The sequence below is a fragment of the Melanerpes formicivorus genome, unplaced genomic scaffold (assembly GCF_026170545.1).
Source record: "Melanerpes formicivorus ecotype bairdi unplaced genomic scaffold, bMelFor1.0.p_v2 SCAF_110, whole genome shotgun sequence".
Lineage (NCBI taxonomy): Eukaryota > Metazoa > Chordata > Aves > Piciformes > Picidae > Melanerpes > Melanerpes formicivorus.
The window spans coordinates 1-25111 of NW_027142462.1; positions in this window are offsets into that span (position 1 = coordinate 1).

The following is a 25111-nucleotide window of genomic DNA, read 5'->3' on the forward strand; positions in this document are numbered from 1 at the left end:
TAACATCCAGCTTAAACCTCCCCTGGCACAGCCTGAGACTGTGTCCTCTTCTGCTGGTGCTGGCTGCCTGGGAGAAGAGACCAACATCTGCCTGTCTAAAACTTCCCTTCAGGTAGTTATAGAGAGCAATAAGATCACCCCTGAGTCTCCTCCTCTCTGAGGAGGTTGCGGGGAGATTCTAATAACACTGTGAGGCTTGCAGGAAACATCTTTTCACAAGCCTGCAGCTCGTGATCTTGGTGGCGGCAAATTTTAAAAGGCACAGCCATGGCTCGTGGGCCTTTCCATTCAGCGGGAAGCCCGTATTCTCTCGTATTCTCTCATATTCTCTCGTACTCCCCACAGGCTCCCATGGGCTGCCCAGGGAGCTGGGTGGAGGTCATCGTCCCTGGAGGTGTTCAAGAGGAGATTGGATGTGGCACTTGGTGCCATGGTCTAGTCATGGGGTCTGTGTTGATAGGCTGGACTTAATGATGATGGTTAAATGCTTTTTGATAACTTTAAATCTTTGAAAATCTTGGTGTTTATGGTAGGCTCTCTCATAGCAGCAATGCACTGATGAAAGGTAAAAGATTTTATATTAGCTGACTTTGTTTCTGCCTCTGTGTGAATTCCTTCAGCAAATTTTTTGTAACACTTCCCCTTCCCCTTCCCCTTCCCCTTCCCTTCCCCTTCCCCTTCCCCTTGTCCCCTTCCCCTTTCCCCTTCCCCTTCCCCTTCCCCTTCCCCTTCCCCTTCCCCTTCCCCTTCCCCTTCCCCTTCCCCTGTCCCCTTTCCCCTTTCCCCTTCCCCTTCCCCTTATTTGGTTTTGAATTAATGGTCCAACCTGACAGTACAGTTTCAATCTATTAGGTCAAATTCATCATTCAATAAGTACAAATGTTGACTCCTGGCAATAATTGAAAATTGAAATATTATAAATAATTGTTTAATAATGCATAATATAAGTATGTGGATTATACCTTTTTTCAAAATATGATACTAGAAAATTGTCTTATAACTTATTTAAAATAGAATTGCTTTGGGTTTTGCCTCACTGCTTCATGTGAGGGCATCCAGTGACATTACCTGTGCAAATTTCATAGGCTGGTGAAGGCCTATGCACAGGAATCATAAGGTATTTTTTTAATACTTTTTTGATGGAAATTAATTTGAACTTGTGCATTCCTGTGACTGTTTATTCTTTGATATTTTAGATCATTGTGTATTTCTGTGGCAACACTTGATCATGCATACAGAAAAAGTCTTTAAACTTCATATGTGTTGACAGTATGTATCTTCTTGCAGAAAGAAAATACTGAGTTATTAAAATGTAAATTTTTCCACAGGAATATACTGATTACAATAAAACTTTCTCTTCAAAAGATTTTCAGTTCTTCAAGACAAGAGAAAGCTATAGAAGAGTAGATTATGACAAGTCTTTGTGTGAGAATTAAGGGTGAGATACCCCTAGCCCTCCCAATTAATACTGACATATGAGAACAATATCGATCTTCTATATGATATCATCAAATCTGTGTAATTTACTAATCCAATACACTCAAATGAGCCAGAGGAAAATTGATTAGGGTTAGGCTTTCAAAAATCAGCAGATTATTCCCAGGTGCATTGTCTCCTGTCTTTACCTGTTATAATCCTGTATCTCTCTGTTCCAAAGACTAGTTATTTGGATAAAGTAGGAAAAAATAGAGGGAGAAAATAATCAGACTGTCTCTGAAGCTGTGCTTAATGTCATTCAGATAGCATATGGAAAAGAAACAGAATAACCACTTCTCTAGTGTCTGACCTGACCTAAGTCAACCTAAAACAACTTGTTAAAAGTTTATATTTCACCCCATTAACAGATAAGATCTTTGAAAGTTTCATCAAAGGAAAAGAAAATATTATGTCCAACTCATGAGAAAATTAAATGCACCTTAATGCATTTTTCCATACAAAACATTAATTTTCCATACCTACTCTAGGGTGTTATGCATAATTTATTTTCACATATGCATCTGAGATATACAAAACCAAGTCAAAATGCACTGGTTGTTTATGCAAAGGCTGGCTTATTAGAAAGTAAAAAAACTAATATAGATTGCATTATAATTGAGTTCCAATCAAATTATTTCTGAGGTCAGAAGGCATCATTTCTCTGACTTCACAGGAACTTGTATTTTCCAAAGAAATCTCATAGTGGCTTTAGTAGGGGTTACAAAGTTCTAATTATATTTTAAAAATAATTACCTTAAATAATATTGCTAATTCTGAAATTAGTAGAAAATTGAAGCCATTTATTTTATGCATTATTTCATTGAGCCAATGTCTAATATTAGAACTGTATTTTTAATATTTTCTTATTAATTGATTATAATTCAATAAATATTTGTATTATTTTAATGTAGTGTGACAGTTTTAGGCTGTGCCTTTAAGGAAAGGGTCAGCTACTGGAACACTCTAGCTGAATGTTTTGGTGTAAGAAGGAAAAACAGAGATAATTTTAAATTAATTTCATTGGTAGTTCAGTAGGAAGGTAACTTTAGGATTTTTAGTTTTAGCTCAGTCTGTTTCAGTCTGAGTCCAGACAGGTGTTTCTCTTTCTGTGCTTGGTGCTGACTAACAAGATAAGAAACTAATTATTTTTCTTCCTTTAGCATATGCTTTAAACTAACAGAATTTTCCTAATAATTACCTTTTTCTCTCTAACCCTTTTTGGGAAAAAAAGGAGGGAGGGGGAAAAGGGTTTTTTTTAGGAACCCTCCTCTATTGAGGGGAGGGGCAGGTTTTCTGTGTCATGTTCTTTGCTGTATATTTTTTTATATACTGTAAATACTGTATATTGTGTATATATTCATTGCATTTCATCCTGCTTGTGAAAATATAGCTTTTCCATCTGTTCCTCTGACTGAGTTAGCCAGGGTTTCTGAGGGGGGGGAGCTGAACTTTTCTCACCACCACATGTGTGTTTTGAAATGTGGTTTATCTATTGAGGATCTGAAGAAAATACTTTTTATAACTCCTGTAATCATAGTATTTAAACCACCTTTACTGTTTTACCAAATCCTTTCACTAATTCAGTGGATGAGAATTCATGTCGTTTTCCTCTATACAAAACAAAAAATGAGCATGGGTTTTTCCCACAAAAATATGTTGCATTCAAGCAATTGTGTTTAAATCATTATCCTCAAAAAGATATAGGGTTTTATTTTAAATAAGCATTCAAAAATCAAGGTGTTTTTTAAAATCAAACCTTTTGAAGAGTTACTGTCATTTCAGCCTCATGTGATTTGATTATCTCTAAGAAATCTTTCTTTAACTCATAATTTTGAGTTTTTATGTCTGTCACAAGTGAATAATGTTTAAACTTTTGTTTGTATTTTGGAGATACTGGTTTTAGAGACAAAATCAGCAAAAGTCTGAGTATTTACTTCGGAATTTTGGTCTGTTCTACATTTTTATTCCATATTTTAATATAGTTATTTTGTATTTGTTCCTGGAGCATATTGAGACAAGGGAAATGAAGCTGACGAAGGGATAGAAAAGAAGTTATGTGAGAAGGGGCTGAGGGAACTGGATACGTACTCTGACTTCAATAGAAATAGGAACTGGGACAGGATTTTTCTTCACATTACAATGTAAACATCTGGGTTTAAACTAAGAAATTTAGACTTCTTTTACAGCTGCTGTAAACCAATAAACATGTATCACTGGAAATGAATCAACACATGATGCCTGTATCAGGCAGTGTTGTTAAGATGAGAACCATGCCCCACATTCCTTATTTCTGTTGACTAATTGCAAAAGGACTCAAGATTCAGCAGCCAAATACAGGTACCTACAGTTAGACAAGTCCTCCCCAAAGTAAGGTTATTTTGCTATTGCTCTGGTTATTTTGCTTACTTTCAGGTAAGGATTAAATATTTTTCAATGTATTTACAGTCTTATCTGAAGCAGTAATGATTTGTTACAACATCAAATAGAGGGCCTACTTCCAATAGCTAATAAGGCTTGTAAAATTAAATTCATGTTGTCTGCAAATCCTCATTTTCTAGGATCTGTGATGGAGAAAATGGTTACTAGTGCAAAGTGAAAATGGCTGTGAATCCTATGTTGTGTTTGGCTATCAAATTGTCTTGATATCCATTTTATCTCTTTCTACTTTTATATTTGGAAAACAGAAAAATAAATGTTGAAACTAAAAATAAATAAACAAAGAAAACCCCAAACAATAATGAAAATGCCCCAAACTCTTGTCACCATTATATTAAAAAGGAATTTTCAAAGTTATGAAGCGTATCAGACCTTTATCTTTCAATCTAGTTTTTAAATAGATTGCAGCCATGATGAATATCAAACTTCTGTATACTCAAATGCAGTTTATAATCAAAGGTAGCTCCTCTGTCTGTCATGCATCTTCAGTCTTTATTATATTCTTTTTAAAAATCAAACTGTGTGATCTCCTGAGAGTTCCCTTTGCAGGATGTGCAGAGACTCACATTAAATTAATTTCATATTTGAGTTTTTCACTATAATGATTATAACTTAGAAAACCTTCTTACTGGTAATTCTATGTTCAGATAATTTGTTTTACATGAATCAGTAGTAATTAATGTCTGTTTGTTACAGAAGCGTAGCCCTATGTTGTTGTTGGTGTTTTTTTTTCCCTAGAAATAATCTGTGAGATATGACTAAGAAAAGCTTTGTTCTTAATATCTTCAAAACAAAAATATAGCAAAAATACTAGCAGAAGTTTCCCAAAGAAGGGAGAACCTATCTTAATATGTTCAGTTGCAACCTGTATTCTCTGATGCAGTGTGTCTGCAAGGCCACAACCAAGTTTCCTTTTTCTTCTGTCCCTCTAAATGGAAGCAGTTAGACTTCTATATATTTCCAATCTGGCCTATGAATGTGATGCCTTTCTCCTAGAATTAGTCAGCTAATAGGCATGACAGTTGTTTGGGTTTTTTGGTGCTGGTTTTGTTTGTTTGTATGTTTTTTTGGTATTTTTTTTCCCCTTGGAAGAAATATATGAAAAAGAATATGCAAAAAAAAAAAGTATTCTTTGTGCCCTGATCACCTAGATAAGATTCCCCTTTATATTAAACACCTAATTGTAGAGGTGGGAATCAGTTGCCTAGAAACTCAGACAGCAGCCTGTTGCAGCATGTACTCACTAGTTTCTTTGGACTGTATGACCTGTGTTTCCAGTTACTATAGTAGAGCAAGCTCATAGTAGACCATGTATTGCAGACATCTCCACTTAGATATGAATCTGGAGATAAATTCTACTCTGTCTTCAAAGGCTAGCTAACAAGAACAACTCTCTACCAGATGTTGGCCGGCAGCAATGAGATTAGACATGCTAAACATGAGTAATTTTTCTTGAAGCCCCATTAAACAGAAGGCCAATAAATGTGCTTAAGGAAAGGAAAATCTTCTGCTTCACAGTGATGCACCCAGTTGCAGAAACAGAAAGTTATGTTATGGCTCAATAGATACAGACTTAGTCAAAGATATCCTTTTTGGCACCATCTAGTCAGTAGTTTTTATGTCAAATCCATTATGTCTCTGAAACATGGATTTTTTTCTCTCATTTGTCTTTCTTTCTCAAGTTCTTTCTCAAGGAATAGGGAAGTGATTGTTCCACTGCACTCAGAAGTGCGTGATGGTTTAACCCATGCACACCAACAAAAGCTCAGCTGAACCCAGTCAGAGAAGCTTTCCAACTACACATCCCCACATCTGTAGCCTGCCATGGGGTTGTTGTGGCGCAGGTGGAGGATCTGGCACTTGGCCTTGTTAAAAATCATACAATTAGCCTTGGACCATCCGTCTAACCTGTCCAGATCCAGCTGCAAATCCTCCTTACCCTCTAGCAGATCAACACAGCCCTTCAGCTTGGTGTCATCTGCAAATTTGCTCAGGGTCCACTCAGTCCCCTTATCCATATAATTGATAAAGATATAAAACAGTATAGACCCCAGCACTGAACCTTGGGGGATGCCACTAGTAACTGGATGCCAGCCAGACTTAACTCCATTCACCACCACGCTTTAGGCCTGGCCATTCAGCCATTATTTTTTTTTATCCACTGCAGAGTGCACTCATCCAAACCTTGGGCCATGAGCTTCTGAAGGAGAATGCTGTAGGAGTGTCAAAGGCTTTGCTAAAGTCTGGGTAGACAATGTCCATGGAACTTAATGAAAAATATTGTGTGTTGAGATATAACTAGGAAGATTACTTAGCATCTACCATCACATGTAAAATTAAATATTGATTTATGAAAAATTAATTTAATTTCTTATGAATTAAAATAGAGTAGGATGGTAAGAAACAAACATCTTTCACCCAACTTTTTTCATTCAACTTCACTAGTTCATTCCCAGATCCTTTGCCATGTCCTATCACCAAGCAGTATAGGGGTGACAGGGATTTGGGATTGGAGCTCTTCTCTGCTCCTTCCTCCTCACATTTTCTTCCCTGCTCCAGTGTGGGTCATCTCCTGGGGTGTAGTCCTTTAGGATAAGACTGTTCCAGCACAGGCTTCTGTCCAGAGGCGGTAGCTTCACTCAGGGCACATCCAATATGGAGTCCTTCACAGGCTGCAATGTGGTTATGAGCTCCACTGTAATGCTCTACATGGGCTGCAGTAGGACAACTTGCTCTATTGAAGTCCTCTCCGTGGGCAGCTGGAGAATTTCTGCTCCAGCACCTGCAGCACCTCCTTCCTCTTCTCTCACTTTGGTGTTAACAGGGTTATTTACACTTGCCCCACTGACTGCCCAAACTCTTCACTCTTTCCATCAGCATCTTGCTCTTTATTAAGTACATTTTTTTCTGAGGTACCACCATCTTGACTGATGGCGTTCAGCTGTGTCCTGTGGTGGGTCACCTAAATCCAGCTGGAATTAACTGCCCAGCAAGAGGCAGCAGGCTCCTCTGCAGGTGCCTATTGGCAGCACGCAGCCACATAAACCCAGCACAATAGCACACTGGACACTGGTGTGTCAGATACCACAGGGTATCAGTTCTTATCAAGGGGGAATCACTTTTGGAAGTGACAGCAAGTGGACATGTTGAGAAAATACTCAGCTCAGCTTAATCACTTGCTGCTTAACCCAGCCACAGTCATAAGTCAGTGCTCTGGACAATCGTGGGCTCAGCTATGAATCTACTGCTGTACTCCCTGTAGAAAGGGCAAAAAAGCCTGTTCCATGTTCAGTCACTCTCAGAGTAAAGAGAATAGAATAAACCAGGTTGGAAGAGACCTTCAAGATCATCGCGTCCAACCTATCATCCAACACCACCCTACCAACTAAACCATGCAACCAAGCACCCTGTCAAGTCTCCTCCTGAACACCTCCAGTGATGGCAACTCCACCACCTCCTCAGGAGACCATTCCAATGGGCAATCACTCTCTCTGTGTAAAACTTCCTCCTAACCTCCAGCTTAAACCTCCCCTGGCGCAGCCTGAGACTGTGTCCTCTTGTTCTGGTACTGGTTGCCTGGGAGAAGAGACCAACCTCCACCTGTCTACAACCCCCCTTCAGGTAGTTGTAGACAGCAGTAAGGTCACCCCTGAGTCTCCTCTTCACCAGGCTAAGCAACCCCAACTCCCTCAGTCTCTCCTCATAGAGCTTGTGTTCCAAGCCCCTCACCAACTTTGTTGCCCTTCTCTGGACACGCTTCTCGTTTCTCTTCATATTGAGGTGCAACTTCCTGTGTTCCATCGTATATCCATTATTCCTTGTCCTGTTATCAGGTGCCACTGAAAAGAATCATAGAATCATAGAATGGTCTGGGATGGAAGGGACCTTCAAAGTCATCTAGTCCAGCCCCTTCTGCAGTGAGCATGGTCATCCTCAACTAGATCAGGTTGCCCAGAGCCAAAGAACCTATCCCCACTCTTAACACCCACCCCTCATCTATTTATAAACATTAACAAATTCCCCTCTGAGCCCTCTCTTCTCCAGACTAAACAATATCAGTTATCTCTTTCTTCACAGGAAGAAACACCAAGAAAGTAGAATACCCCAGAGTGCGCGCTCCCAGGAGAAACTTAGATCACAATGTCCCAGTCAGTTTGTCATTACAAATAAGTATTTTCGGTTTGGAGTATATTTGTGTAGAGTCTAATGTATTTTGATTTTGTTTTTTCCTAAATTGTGATTCTTGTGAATGTCAACAATCTCACAAAGTACAGAGTTTGCTGCACTGTGGCCCAATAGTTAGGAAACCACAGAATAACAGAAACATTCAGGTTGGAAAAGACCCTCAGGATCACCAAGTCCAACTGATAACCCTACTCTACAAAGTTCAACCCTAAACCATATCCCCAAGCACCACGTACAAATGACCTTTAAACACATCCAGGGTTAGTGACTTAACCACCTCCCTGGGCAGCACATTCCAATGTCTGACCACTTTTTCTGTGAATAAACCTTTCCTAATGTCCAGTCAAAATCTACCCTGTTGCCATTTGAGGCCTTTCCCTCTTGTTCTACCTGCAAGAAGAGACCAGCACCAGCTTCTCTACAACATCATTTCAGGTAGTTGTAGAGAGCAATGAGGTCTCCTCTCAGCCTTCGCTTTTCCAAACTAGACAGCCCCAGCTCCTTCACTCACTCTTCATAAGATTTATTCTTCAGGCCCTTCACCAGCTTCATTGCCCTCTTCTGCACTTGCTCCAGCACCTCCACATCTGTCTTGTATTGAGGTGCCCAAAACTGGACAAGACACACAAGGTACTCACCAGAGCTGAGTACAAGGGGACATTCACCTCCCTACTCCTGCTGGACACAGCATTTCTAATACAGGCTAGGATGCCATTGGCTTTCATGGCCACCTGGGCACACTCATATTCAGTTGCCCATCAATTAGAACCACCAGGTCCCTTTCTGCCAGACAGCTCTCCAGTCACACTTCCCCAAGCTTGTAGCATTACTTGAGGTTGTTCTGACCCAAGTGCAGGACCTGGTATTTGGCCTTGTTGAAGCTCATCTCATTAATGTTGGCCCACTGATACAATCTATCAAAGTTTCTCTGTGGAGCCTCCCTACCCTCATGCAGATCAACACTGCCACCTAACTTGGTGTCATCTGCAAACTTGCTGATGACACACTCTATGTCTTCATCAAGGTCATCAATAAAGATGCTAAACAGAAGTGGTCCCAACACTAAGCCCTGAGGAGCACCATTTGTGACCAGCCACCAGCTGGATTTAACTCCATTGACCACCACTCTCTGGGCCTGTTTGCCCAGCCAGTGCTTTATCCAGCAGAGTGTGTGTTCATCCAAGCCATGAGCAATTTGTCCACAAGAATTCTGTAGGAAAGAGTGTCAAAGGCTTTTCAGAAAGCTAGGTAGACAATGTCCACAGCATTTCCCTCATCCATTAGCTGGGTCATCCTGTCATAGAAGGAGATCAGGTTCGTCAAACAGGACCATTTTGCTCATAGATCTGCTTATGCATAGCTAGGAATTCAGCTGCTCCTGTTCCTACACCACATAATTTTGACAGATTCAGAACTAGTTCTTTTGAGACATCACCAACTACCAAAATCCCAGTAGCTTCACACAGTGAAAAAATGGTCCCATGACTGAAGCTTTTGTTAACACCTTCCACAGAAGAAGGAAAAATTCAATAGATGCTAGCAATAAATGGCAACTTCTCATTACCTGTGCCGAGTGACAATGGCTTAGCACTTGTCTAACAGTGATTGCACTTTAAGGTTCTTGTCAGTGGACTTCTTTTAATGCACTGAGCAAGATGTGTGATGCATAATGTCATAGCATTTTTCATAAAAAATTGAAAACATATATATATAATTGAAGACATTGTGGTAAAATTTGTGAACTCAGTAATATTTTTATAACATTATGAAGTAGCTTTCTAGTAAAATGTTAGAGATAACATCCAGTTCATTAAGAACTCTCATTTTCCCTAGATCCACAAACATTAATTTATTTTACTGTGCAGCAATTTTTTAAAAATCTGTCATAAAATTGGAAGTGTTTAGAGAGATGTATTCAAAAAGAGAAAAGTAAGATATTTTTTTCTTTTCTCAGTCCTCTCTATTGCTTTTTTTTTTTGTTCCTTCTTAGTTCTTCTCGTCTTTTTCTAATTAACTACCATTTGTCATCTTATGTCAACTGAAACAATTATAAGTCATTATTTAGTATGCTAATAGCCCTAGAAGCATTTGCCTCATATGTAAACTCTCATGCTAAAATGACCATTTACCAAAGGACTAGTTTTTAATTTCTTATCATTCACTACTGTTTCAATTGGTCTAAACAGAATAATTGAAAACCAGAAGGTGCTTTTTATTTCAGTTCTTTAAGCTTGTTTATTAACTTACCCTTTTAATAGCAATGTTCTTTCACAGTCAGAAGGTAATTAATTCTTCTGTATGCCAGAAGATGCCACTGTAGCACTCCCTGACAAACAGCAAAAACTGATAGCAGAGTATGAATATTAGCAGGTACAACAGCTGATTGATTGCTCCTGAGCAGGTGTGACTTGGAGCATCTTAAAAATATGGGATCTTAATCTAGGGAGAGAATGAGATTCTGCAATGATTTTCTTTTTTACCAGAAGAAAAAAAAACAACAAACAACTAACTAAATAAAAGCATCTATATATTGGGGATTAAAAGAAATAGTTATTTTAGGACATGATTTCATTAGCTGAAATCCTAGTACAGTACTTGCCAGTTTGGATATTTATGTGCTACAACACTAAAAAAGTCAATATGTGTTCAGTTCTTTCTCCAAAGGGTTTTTCTAGAAAGGATTTCCACACCGTTTAATATACTGTATAAATCACTTAAAAAAAAAGTCTCCTTAGGTTACTATTTCATTTTTTTTCTACACCCCGTTAATCGCAGAGGTTTGATACCATCTGTCTATTGCAGAGTCATGGTTCTTTTCTTTATTTCCCTTAAAAAAATACTTTTAGTGAGCAGTCCATCACTACCTTTAGAAAGTAAGCTTTTCCCCAGGCAATAGAGAAACAGGACAGCCAAAAAATACTTCCTGTCTAAAAAGATGCTGTATTTTATTTTAGGAAAAGTTTGAACCTTTTACCTCTTGACAGCTACTTGCTGATGACAGGGGACAAGAAGGAGAAAGGTTACTGTGGAGTCCCATTGATGGTGACAAAAGCTCAAATGGATAATCCATACAGAAATACAATAGAAGGAAGCACTTTAGAAGAACTTCCTTTGAACAAGCTCTCTATTAATTAATCATTTGTCCTCAGAGATAGGGTGGTGCCTACATAAGAAAGCAAGCAAATGTGTTCAAAGTGTGTATGCACATATGCTCTCCAGCAGGACACGGATCTACTGTCAAATGTGAGAGTCACCTAATGAACAACCAGAATGCATTCTTGACATTTAAACTGAGCAGGATTTTCTGCTATTAAATGGGGGGTGGGGGGAATAAAAAATCATGTCATGTATTATCAGTGAATTATTTTTTTTTTTTTAGTTATTTTATAGACCTTATGTCTTGAGGTCAAGATGGTTTATCAGCTAATATTTCAAGTAGAAACAAGTTCTTTACCATAAGGGTGGTGGAACAGGTTGCCCAGAGAGGTAGTTGAGGCCCCACACCTGGAGGTATTCAAGGTCAGGCTTGACAAGTCTATGAGCAACCTGATCTAGTGGAGGATGTCCCTACTCGTTGGTGAGGGGCTTGGAACACAAGCCCTATGAGGAGAGGCTGAGGGAGCTGGGGCTGCTTAGCCTGGAGAGGAGGAGACCTAAGGGTGACCTTATTGCTCTCTACAACTACCTGAAGGGGGGTTGTAGAAAGGCAGAGGTTGGTCTCTTCTCCCAGGCAGCCAGCACCAGAACAAGAGGACACAGTCTCAGGCTGCACCAGGGGAGGTTCAGGCTGGAGGTCAGGAGGAAGTTTTACACAGAGAGAGTGATTGCCCACTGGAATGGGCTGCCCGGGAAGGTGGTGGAGTCACCGTCATTGGAGATGTTCAGGAGGAGACTTGACAGGGTGCTTGGTTGCATGGTTTAATTGATTAGGTGATGTTGGATGATAGGTTGCATGCGATGATCTTGAAGATCTCTTCCAACCTGGTCTATTCTATTCTATTCTATTCTATTCTATTCTATTCTATTCTATTCTATTCACTGCAAGGCTGTTGAACTATATGACCTTTGGGATTTTGTGATTCTATGATATTTCTGCCTGATTACAAGCAGAGCCACCTTAACTCTGTTGGGTTTGAGAAAAGGGAAAGAGGTTTCCAGTCAGTCATAGAATCATAAAATATCCTGAGTTGGAAGAGACCCAGGAAGGTCATCAAGTTCAACTCCTGACTTGACACAGGACAACCTAATAGTTAAACCATATATGTGAGAGCATGGTCCAAATGCTTGAACACTGACAATCTTGAGACCATGACCACTTCTCTTGGGAGCTTGTTCCAGTGTTTGAAAACCCTCAGTTAAGAGTGTTTTCCTAATATGCAATAAGGAAATTAATTGAACTGTATCAAAACTTCCTTTGATACATTTTTAAACTATATCTTTTCATCCTGTTGATGGACACTACAGAACAGGGATAAGCACCTCCCTCTGCTTCCTCTCTCTGAGGAAGCTGTAGATAGCAATGTGGTGACTTATCAGTCTCCTCTAAGCAGAACAAATCTAGTATCCTCATATCCTCAGTTGCTCCTCCTAAGTCATGCCCTCTAGTCCTTTCACTGTCTTTGTTGCCCTCCTTTAGACAAATCCCAATATTTTTATTTCACTCATATTCTGGAGCAACACAATCACTTTTTTAGATCAGCTAGCTATACTGTGCTTGTTGCACCCCGGGATATGGTTTACCTTTAGGATGCCAGGGCACATTGTAGACTCATACTGAGCCTAACATCAACTGAAATTACTAGATCTCTTTCTTTAGGGCTGCTCTCCAGCCTCCTGTACCTGAATCTATAACTCCATCCAGGAACACACCATCTCAGGTGGAGAATCTGGCATTTTTATTTAAATTTCATACAGTTGTTAACCACTTAATGCTTTATTCTATCAAGACCTCTCCTCTCTACCCTCAAGAGAATCAATGGCTCCTCCTAATTTAGCATCATCCACAAACTTAGTGTACACTCAAATCCTGTGTTAAGGTCAGTAATAAAAATATTGAAGAGAACTGGTCCTAAAATTGAGCCCTGGGGAACCTCACTTGTGATTGGTCACCAGCCAGGTGTTACCCCATTTCATACAACTCTGAGCCTGAACTGTTCTTACTTCGCGAGGATAGGGTTATCCTAGCTTAACTCAGAGCATGACACTTCAGTCAGCTGTTCGCATATTATGTTATCTGCATGTCTAGCTGTATACTGGACATTTTATCCACAAGGACACTGTGAGAGACAGTATCAAAAGCTTTTCTAAAATTAATATAAACTCCAACATATCCACTGCTTTCCCTTCACTCACTAGTCAAAAGTGATGATAAGTGTTTCCACATCCAGAACATCTATTCAGCCTGTTCATTATGCTTAGTAGCTCTGCTGTTAGAGATGCGTTTCTTCTCTTTAGCTGCAATAACAGAATTTGTCATTAGAAACCAGAGGGTACCACGTGGAATAAAATCCTGGTCTATGTGTCATGGTTTTGAAAGACACATCGAGCACTGCATTCTTAAAACTATCTTCATGAAACATGACCTGATCATTCTGTCATTTCTTTCAGATTAGTGGGGGAGTATGTAGGGAGGAACCAGAAAGGATATTTAATCAAATGACAGAATATTGGACAGTTGATTACTATGAGACACAACTAAAATACACATATTATCTGCCCACTATAATTTTGATTACAAATTCTTATATCATATGTCTTTTTCCAGAACAGATGATACTCTTTTGATATTGGTCTAATAACATCAAATGATCTCACACGGTGGCTATCCTATGGACTGAACCTTAGCCTTCTTACTAGACTCACCGTAAGAATGTTATACAGTAATTACTTACAGATTGAGACTGTTTGGCTTGCCATCATGGTACCTCTTTTATCATCACTTCTCCATAGCATCTCATCTTTGCATCTTTTGGTTTTGTGAATACTAAACATGCATCCTAAAACTAAGGCTATAAAATACACTTATGTTGTTATGTTTAGAAAATTACAGCTTAAATGCATCAGCAGAATTATTTTGAGGCACAGAAGTTCTTTTCCTTTTGGCATCTTTGCCAAGGTAAATAAATAATGTATCTCATGTTTCAAACATAGGTGTCCTCTCAAGAATGCCTGTCTTAAAAGTATTCTATCTCTTGACTCTTTTTCTATAATGAATCACTGCTATATTTTCTAAGCATATCCTTTACTTTCCTGCTTCCTTTAATGAACAGTCAAGGTTCTTTGCACAGAGCATTTCAATTTTGCTCATCTATCTGAGGTCAGCTACTAGCTTTAGTTTGTCTTGGACATAACCTCACTGCTCTCATGTTTTCATGATGTTTTAACAAACTTCCACTGAACATATGTTGCAAAAATCAACAGCTCACATATTAAATTTCTATAAGGTTTGATTTTTTTTCCTGGTTATTTTAAAGTATCTTGTTTCTTTTTATTCCACTTTTATTGTTTTAAGCTGTTAAATTGTTCAGATTTTCTTACTCAGCTATAAGGAACGTTAAAAATGTATTAAAGGACATTTTCATGTAAACCCATAACTCATAGACCTCTGCCTTTATGAGGGCAGAAAATATCCACAAACTATGATAAATTGAGACAGCTAACACAAGTTTAGATAACTTAATCCTTTCAACATATTTCAGACTTTGGCATCACTGTGTTTATTCCCATTCCCAAGTTTTGTTTTACAATGAGTGAGTGTGAAGTCAAGGAAGGAGGAACAGAATATCATATTCTGTGGTTTTACCATGAATTCATATATGGGCCACAAGACCCCTCCCTAAGCCATGAGACCATCTCCAGCTTCCTTAAATGTTGGTTTAAATTAAGTTATGTTTATCATGTTGATGAATTCAGTGACTATAGAACACATGTGCTCTCTTCCTTCCCTAAATTGGTATACTACAAAAGGTTTCTGCCAAGAGTTCAAGAACTGAAGAAACAGCAAAGTAATTGCTGCTCTTATTTTTCATACTTCTCTGAGGCAATGAAAAGCAAAAAACGTCAGAGGCTTGACTGCTTTTGTAAAAATTAATTCTTGTATTTTTTTTTTATTAGTAGAATATTTGACTATAAGCCATACAGTAAGGGGAATGAACATTGTAAAATGTTTGGTCTGAATGTGCTTACTTGTGTAAAAAGCAATCAGATTATTGTGGTTTTTAACACAGTTAATATCAAGTATTGTTTTTTTCCACTAAATTCATTACAACTGCCAGGCTTTGATTTTTTTTTTTAAATTATAAGGCCCAATACAAATATAAATAAGCAAACTACAAAGGATTTAAATGAATAAACTATATTCATTGGAATTATTTTATTATTTTCACTGAATTTTATGTCCTATGTATAGTAGTGTTTTTGAATACAGTGTATGCAGTAGCAAACACTGACTTAACTACCTACACCCTTCTCTTTCCTTTGTATAGCTTAGTTAAACACAGAGAAATCAATGATATGATGCCTTGTACTAAAAAACAATGCTTTGGGTTTTTTTACATGAAATAGACACACAGTGAGTAGGAATGTGTTTTGTAAGTCAAAGACTGAAAGTGAGAGTAACCTTTTCTGTACTGACAACATTATGTGGATTAGTTTTGATCATCTAGGAATGCATGTTGTCTGAAGAAGCTATAAAAGTGGAAGCTGATGCTAAAAATGCATAAAAGATAATTCCATTCTACTAGGTGATTATTGAAAGGAGAACTTCCTAGGATTGTATCTTCTACAGAGGTTACTGCATCATGGTTATCACCACAAGGTCCCTAGCTACCCTAAGCAACATGCATAACAGTCTGTTGCATCATATTTATTTTCCCCTTCTCTCCTTATGAAAGAAGTATTTGTCCATCAAAAGTTTTAATTTGCTACAAGGCAAGGTCAAAGAATTATATTTTGTATCTGAAGTGCAAGAAGACATGCTCCTGATGACCTTTATCCAGCTTGGCTAAGGACGTCAATAAGACATATGTTTCTCAGGGATCAAACTTGAACTTCATGTTTCCTTTTAACATCTCTCTCTCTCCTGACCAGAATAAAAATTTAAAAAAAAAAAATAAAAAAAAAACCACCAAACCAAACAAAAAATCACAAAAAAACAACCAACCAAAAAACCCCACCATCCAACCAACCAAAAGTTACCTGTTTTGCTGGTTTTGTGTGTGTCAGTTGATTTTATTCATAGTAGCTTGTATGGTTCTGTTTTGGATTTGTGACCATAACAATACTGATAGCATGGACATGTTTTAGATACTACTGAGCAACACTTGCACAGCATTAAGGCCTTTCCTGCTTCTCACCCTTACCTCCAGTGAGTAGTCTAGGGATACACAGAGGTTAGGAGGGCACAGAGCAGGGATAGCTGACCCCAGCTGACTGCTGATATATTCCAAACCATATGTTGTACTCAGTGATAAAAGCTGGTGATAGGGAAGACAGGACGAAGGGGTAAAATATGGAGTTACAGTGTTTGTCTTCCCAAGTAACTGTTATGTATGATGGAGAGCTGCTTTCCTGCAGAGAGCTGAATAATTGCCTGCTGATGGCAAGCAGTGAATGAACACATTGTTTTGATGCACCTGAGCATTCAACTTTTGCTTTCCCTGTTAAACTCTCTTTATAGCAACACACGATTTTTTACACTTTTACCTTTCCCATTCTATCCCCCTCCCACTGAAGAGGAGTGAGCAAGTGGCTGTGTGGGTCTGCATCTGTTGGCCAGGTTTAGACCACAACACCTGTAAAAAAATTTAGCTATTTACTCCCTTAATGAATGTAATGAACATTGCTTATCTTCCAAAGTTTGCTGCAACATTTATAATGATAATTTAAAAACTCAAAGACTGATAGAAATGATTGTATGATTTGTAATTCTGCTCTAGGTTGTCATTAAAGAGAACTTTTCAATGGAAGTTTTTACTTACTGCAGTTCTCAGTTGAAGTAAAATTATGCTTATCCTCAGTATCCTCAGTGCTTAAAATAAAAATACTTCAGATGTACTATGGCATGCTATTTATCACTTCTTCAGAGAACCTATGTTTTTAAACTTTTCCATATCAGACAGATGATTAGAGGGAAAAAATTATGTTCAAATGAGAACATTGGAAATTAGAATGGGTAAAAATGGGTATGAGGCATTACTACAGCCACAGAATTTTTTATTTCAATTAAATGACTTGACAGTCAGTTTCCTACTTGAGGAAATCCAATTCAATCCAATTCTTCCAATGCAATGTGGTATATACTTATCTTGCCTACATAATTAAATAAATACAGTCTTGAATAATACATTTTGATTTATTTTTATCTTTTCTTAGTGGAAATGGAGAGATTTTCAGATCTTTACTTGCACAAGTGTTAACATTCATTGTGTATCAAATTAAGAACTGATCTTTCTGTGGTGAATAATTGAAATAAAAGGCCTGCTAAATGAAAATGAAGAAATAGAAGAGGTTAAATTAAGTAAGTGTGGATTTTTTAACCAAATCAATATGCATCTTACCTTTGGTGAAATTTATGAGCCATCATTGTGTTTTAGGAGTTTGACGTTATCAAGCTGAATCTCCTCAGATATTTGTCAGTAAAGGTTCTAAGCCCTTCCCAGTTCCAAGATGTTATAGCTTGTTTTGAACCAAGACTAGTCAACTTTTGTAATAAGGACACTTTTGGATGGATCTTCTATCAATACATAATGGTTCTGAAGACCAGAACCTTTGCTTTTCTAGAGAATGCAATAACTTTTATCTACTGTGTCCAGTTCTGGGCTCCTCATTTTAAGAAGGACATTGAAACACTTGAAAATGTCCAGAAATGGCAACAAGGCTGGTGACAGGCCTTGAGTACAAGCCCTATGAGGAGAGGCTGAGGCAGCTGGGATTGTTTAGCCTGGAGAAGAGGAGGCTCAGGGGAGACCTCATTGCTGTCTACAACTACCTGAAGAGTGGTTGTAGCCAGAAGGGATTTGGTCTCTTCTCTCAAGCAACCAGCACCAAAACAAGAGGACAAAATCTAAAGCTGCACCAGGGGAAGTTTAGGCTTGAGGTGAGGAGAAAGTTCTTCACTGAGAGAGTCATTTGCCATTGGAATGGGCTGCCCAGGGAGGTGGTGGAATCACCATCCCTGGAGGTGTTCAGGAGGGGATTGGATGTGGCACTTGGTGCCATGGTTTAGTCATGGGGTCTGTGGTGACAGGTTGGACTTGATGATCTTTGAGGTCTCTTCCAACCTTGGTGATTCTGTGATTCTGCCCTACGCCGTATGTTGAGGGTTGAGGGGAAGGCCCAGCCTTCTCCCCCCCCCCGTAAGTGAAGGGAAGAAAATTGAAAGAAAACTACAGCCAGGTGAGCAAAAGGAAATGTGCTGTATTTACAAAGCAGTTTAGGAAAATGCAGGGGAATATATACACAATTTACAGTATTTTCAATATATACACAGAAATATATATAACAAAGTAACACAGGAATGAGATTCCCCTCCCCTGCCAGGAGGAAGGGTTTTCCCCCCTGTACCCCCTTTTCTCCCCCTTTTCCCCAGAGTGGGTTAGAAAGAGAGAAAAGGAATAATTGTTAATTAAAAGCAGTTATAATTAGAGCAAATGTGTTAGTGAGTTTAGTACAGGCCTTATCTGTCCAAGGTCAGTCTGGCCGAAAGCCCAGAGGCTGCAAGCTGCGAAAGGAGGGGGAAAAAGTGCGAGACTGCCTGAAGTCTCTGTTGGATGCAGAGTTTAAAGTTGCTTTCTACCAATCCACCTATGAAATTAGTTTAGACCTGTCCTTTGTTTATAAAATATTCAGTCACAATGTCCCTTTTCTTAAAGGCACAGCCTCAAATGGTCACACCGTAAGAAGGTGTCTTCAGAAGTTAATCAACCAGCATTATCAACTCTCTAAACCTTTTATTTATTGTTTTCTTTGCCAGATGCCCAGCAAAGCCATTCTATCACTCCCCTTCTTAGGCAAAAATGGGAGAGGGGAAAAATATAGTAACAGGCCCATGGTTCAAGATAGAATCTATTTAATGGGGCAAAAGTGAAAGCAAAGGCCTCGTGTGGAAGCAAGAAAACACAAATATTACTTTCTACTTCCCATCAGCAGAACATGTCTGGATACTTTCCAGGATTCAGGGTGTCAAAACACATAGGGGTTGCTCTGCAGGACAGACACCATCAATGAATGTCCTCACACTTTCTTCTTTCACTTATCTTTTATATCTGAGCTGATGTCATATGGTACAGAATGCCCCTTTGGTCAGTTTGAGTCAGCTGGCCCTGCTATGTCCCCTCCCAAGATCTGGATGGAAGCATTCATGTGACACTGCTTTGAGGATATTTGTCTAAATATTGGCACCATCCTTCAGTGTTCTTGAGTTTTATAGTGGGCTATTGATTCAAGTGCTCTTTAATACCCACGCACGTAACAAAAGTTCTTCAGACCCACCTCCTTGAGGCTAGTCACAGAATTTCTAAGTGATCCAATCAAATGAATAAATTTATGAAGCCTGTCATCCCTTTTGAGCAAGTCTGTGGACTTATTGTGGGTTCAAACATGAAGCTGACTAGTTTGTGTGTGATGAAAATGCAGAGAGTGGAGATTATGGCTTTGCACAGTCTACTGTGGAGTAAAACACTGTCATTTTTAACTCTAACCAACAATTAACCTGGGGATCCTGATTCCTTGTCCTGAATAATTTGTAGTCACCTGTAAAAAGAAAGATACTCAAGGTTTGTGTTTTTTTTCTTTTGAACTTCAGTGTTTCTTCATGAAACTGGATTTGTCAATATGATTCAATCTGTGTTGCTATTCTCAAAACTATTTTACAACTTGCTATTTCTCTATATTACTGTAAAGAGAAATCTAAGTTTTGATAATGTTCTAAAAATATGATCACATGTCAAGTGTATCAATCTAAGTCTGTTCAACTAAACTGAAATGCCCATGCTATCCAATAACATCATATAGTAGTATTTACTACTAGATGAAATAATACCGTGTGGAAAAGTCAAGAAACTAGATGGAGCATGAAACTTTAAGATTGTCATCTGCTTAGTGCAGTGCTTTGTGTTCTGTATTCATATATTACGATTTGCCCTGTGCTGGTGCCTCTGACTTTGGATGGATCCAGCTATGCTTTCCAACAAATTTGTAAACAACTTTGATGCATCTGTGCCTTCCTTACATACTCTTGCTGCGCTCCAGCACCATTGATCTCTCTATATTCATTCCCTCAGTTTTGTAGCCAAGTGCACCTGCTGCCAAGAGCTCTCACAACTGTCTTGTCATGCTGTCATCTTTTCTGCTACTTGTAGTACCTGCCTTAACTCTTCAGTGGAGAAAGAAATATTTAATATTGTGGTAGCTTGAAACTTCTGGACAATAGCCAACATTTACTGGTTGCTGTAATATATTTTAGTTGCTTTCTTCAGGATTATTACTTAAATCCTGAATAACAAAGTGAACTCTCTTTTCTTTGCATTAAGTTTGTATCATCTACATATTATAACACTAATAATGACAAGCGTCCAGACAGCAGCAAGATTTTTTTCAGCATCAAGTGCCTTTGTTGTAATCAGAAAAGATAGTCTAGGGAGATCTCCATCTGCTGTGGTAAAAAGGAAGAGTTCTTTTGCTGTAGTAACTCTTATGAAGTGGAAAAGTCATCAATTTTTCTTTTTATATAATTAGTAAATGCATATCTCTGCCCGTTCCTCATGGATGTGTGCCATGTACTGTGTACTGGCTTAGTACCATGACAAATAACACTATACATAGTGTTATTAGACTTTTTTTTTTTTTTTTTAATGCTATTTTTATTCTTTCTTTTGGTGTAGTTGTTTGTGAGCTGATGCACACTGTTAGATAAAGGTAGAGAGTGTACTGTGAAGAGACTGACCTTTGGCAATATACAACAAAAATAATGAAAATTCAGTTACTGTTTGCTTTCTCAAATATATAAATCTAATACTATTAGTAACAAATCAAATGGCATCCATTTAAAAATATGGCATTTATCCCTCCAGTGTCATTTTTACTGTGTTTTGCAATGTTTTGTCTATATTGCCAGTAGAAAGAAAATCTAGTGGCCTCTCTTCTGGGTGAATTTTTAACAATTGCTTTAGTGCAGTACTTCAAATGGACGTTTACAAACTAGCCTAAAATAAATAAATACTCTGAGCAATGTCCCTTCTTCACATTTGTGAGGTGTGTAAAGCATTATTTGCTCATATCTGAAGATTAACTAAACTAAAAGGAGACAGTTTATATTTGTGAAGCCACTTACTTATGTGAGGACTGTGCAATGTAAAACTGGTTGTGTTTGCAATGAGAACATGACATGTTCAACAGAAATGAGATAACTGCATCTCAATAAAAGAGTGAGATCATTTGAAGTCCTGAAGCATACAACATCTGTGGTAGCATGTGCTTCAGTCTCAATGTAAAATACTAAGGACAACTTACAACACCTATGACAATTTTGAAAGATCATTAATATGTCATCATGAACCTATTTTCATTAAACACCAAGGCAATCATAAAAAGGCACACTAAGTCTTATTTCTTAGTTTTCAAAGAGTAAAATAATGTTCAGACCACTATGCTTACCTGAACTTTCCTTTCAAAATTTGAAACTGAATGAACACATCTTTCTCGATATTTGAATTACTTTTTTCATGATTACTCCTTGGTATGCCAAGCCTCAATCTGAAGTATGTGTTTACGATAGAGTTATGAACTCATGAAACCAAGGGTTACAGTAAAACTGCTGATGCAACATTAACCACAGCACTGTGAACAATTTAATTATAATTTTATTCATGGAGAAAATCCTTTAAAGGAATTCCTAAGACATTTGTAAAGGTAGCAGACCAAGGATTGTGAGCCAGGGCTATGAACTTTATGCTCTTGCAAGCTACAGCAACACTTTTGCTTAAATTATGACCTTTCTTATATTGTATCCTGATAATTATTTTTCCTAATCATTAACCTTTTTGCATGTTTTGAAAATAAAAAAAGTAGTTTTTCTATATAATGGGATTTTCTGTATGTCTTTACATGCTTGGTCAGAATACAACAACATGTATGTCTGTATGCCTTTATGGGACATAGGAAACAAAATTTTAGAGATGGTAATTTGTCTAACTTTAATCACATTGTCATGGTTGAAAATGCTATTTTAACATGAGATGTGCATTTCTAGTACCCTGGATGATATATTAAAATACTTGACTGATCTTTTAATTAGGACGACGGTGAAGCTACATAACAGTGATGGTGATTTGTGTTCTCAATGCCAAAATGTATGACGCTATCTTATCCCATCACTACCTATGCTCAGTACTTCAAAATCATATTAATTACTTTATTAGGATACAAATCTAATAACTTGTTTGTATTCTAGAATGTGGCACATGATACTTGTTGCTAGTTGTTTCCAACCTGAGTTTTGTCCCAACTACTCTGACTGCTTTCTCTCATGCATATTTAGTTGTTTTTCTGTTTTCTGGAAGGCACATTATTATATTAATCAATCTGTACTGATTCAAAATAGGTATCCTAAAGGCAAATAAAATTAAAATTAGAAAGAAAAGAAAAATTAGAGTAGTTCTAGAATAGTTCTGGAGGGAATCGCATGGTCAGTAAGGTGTTTGAGTGGAAGAAGGAAAGGAAGATGAAGGGAAATGAGCCATAAAGATGAAAATCTGTTTGATGCTGGGTGGGGGATGTGGGGCGTCCTATTAATCATTTTTGAAAGTAAAACCAGAACCAATTTAATGTAATTTTTCCATGCCTCTATTCCTGAAAGCGCCAGGTCTGGGAAACATCATTACTGGCTAATGATTTGAACTTATTGTGATATATATGATCAATAACAAGACTGGTTCAAAGCATTCCTTCAGAAAAGCATCATTATTGTTTCTATCTACGTATTTCACATTATAATCCAAGGGACACTGGCAATCAGAGTGACACAAAAACATATGTATGTAGAAAAAGGTGCATAGAAGAGAGAGGCAATTCACATCCTAGTGAACCCTCACGGGAAATAAATTGTCATTTCTCCCCAGTTTCTGCATAATTTTTCCAGTGATGATTTTTAGCTTCCCCTTGTTAGGATTTTAATGTTATTACTGAAATAGTAATATGTTTAAGTACAATTTAGGTAACTTTTCACTTCTTTATAGTTCATTAACGTATGCAAAGGTATTTTAAGTATAGTTTAACTCAATTTCAAAACAAAAAGTGCAATAATTGATTTCAGAAAGAATAACATCTTTTCTGGGTAAACACATATGTATCAGTGGAATAATTATCATTTCTTTTTATTTGTATTGATGCCTCAGAAATAGATTAATTAACCTTAAAAAGAACACCTCTTTCACTGCTATGACAGATCTTTACTGGTGCAGTCAGGGTCACCATATGTATTGCCATTATGTGCTCACACTTCTAAGCATAAATAGGTATCAATAATTGTACGACTGTTTTGATTATTTTGTTTAAGGGGAGGTGGACAAAGCATTAATGGTCCTAAAAAAGGTACACATCTTCTGCATAAGGATCTAAACACATGGGAGGATTGGTGACTGGCTGATTCTTCTATCATCACAGTTTCCCATCTCTGTATGACTTTCATTTCTCTCTTCCTTGAGCAGAACAAATTGAATCAAGAATTTTCTTCAGTATATACTCCATTTGTGGAGGTCTGTACTGGGAAGCTGAAGTGAATTAAAAAAAAGTTGATATAGTCTATTGGGTAAATTTTGGAGAAGGGTATGTTTCAGGGAAGAAGAGTAGGCTTTTGTGAGGAATTTGATTTCTGGAAAGAATGAGACTATTGCATGCCTTGGAGATGTAGAATAAGTCCTGGAAGCAGGGCAGCCTGGAGAAAGAACCTCCACATCCTGGAATCTGAGTGCAATCTGCTGCTGTTACTCATATGATACTGCAGTCATGCCAGCTTCAAAGTATTATGGGGTTTGAAGTTCAGATTGCAACATGGGAGGCTTCCTCTTCCGGTTGCTGCTCTGGGTTCTGTTGTCTTGGGTGTTGGCTCTTTTCTGCAGGCATTGCAGTGGAATGGGTAGGTGCAGCTGCTAGTTTTGTTTTTCTGTTTTGTGCTTGTTTATTTTTCCTGCATTTTAGAATAGAATAGAATAGAATAAACCAGGTTGGAAGAGACCTTCAAGATCATCGTGTCCAACCTATCATCCAACATCACCCGATCAACTAACCCATGTAACCAAGCACCCTGTCAAGTCTCCTCCTGAACACCTCCAGTGACGGCGACTCCACCACCTCCCCGGGCAGCCCATTCCAATGGGCAATCACTCTCTCTGTGTAAAACTTCCTCCTGACCTCCAGCCTGAACCTCCCCTGGTGCAGCCTGAGACTGTGTCCTCTTTCTGGTGCTGGCTGCCTGGGAGAAGAGACCAACCTCTGCCTGTTTACAACCCCCCTTCAGGTAGTTGTAGAGAGCAATAAGGTCACCCCTGAGTCTCCTCCTCTCCAGGCTAAGCAGCCCCAGCTCCCTCAGTCTCTCCTCATAGGGCTTGTGTTCCAAGCCCCTCACTAACTTCATTGCCCTTCTCTGGACTCGTTCCAGCAAGTCAACCTCCTTCCTAAACTGAGGGGCCCAGAACTGGACACAGTACTCTAGGTGTGGCCTAACCAGTGCAGTGTACAGGGGCAGAATGACCTCCCTGCTCCTGCTGGCCACACTGTTCTTAATGCAGGCCAGGATGCCATTGGCCCTCTTGGCCGCCTGGGCACACTGCTGGCTCATGTTCATCCTACCATCAACCAGCACCCCCAGGTCCCTCTCTGCCTGGCTGCTCTCCAGCCACTCTGACCCCAGCCTGTAGCACTGCATGGGGTTGTTGTGGCCAATGTGCAGAACCCAGCACTTGGATGTGTTAAATCTCATGCCGTTGGACTCTGCCCATCTGTCCAGCCTGTCGAGGTC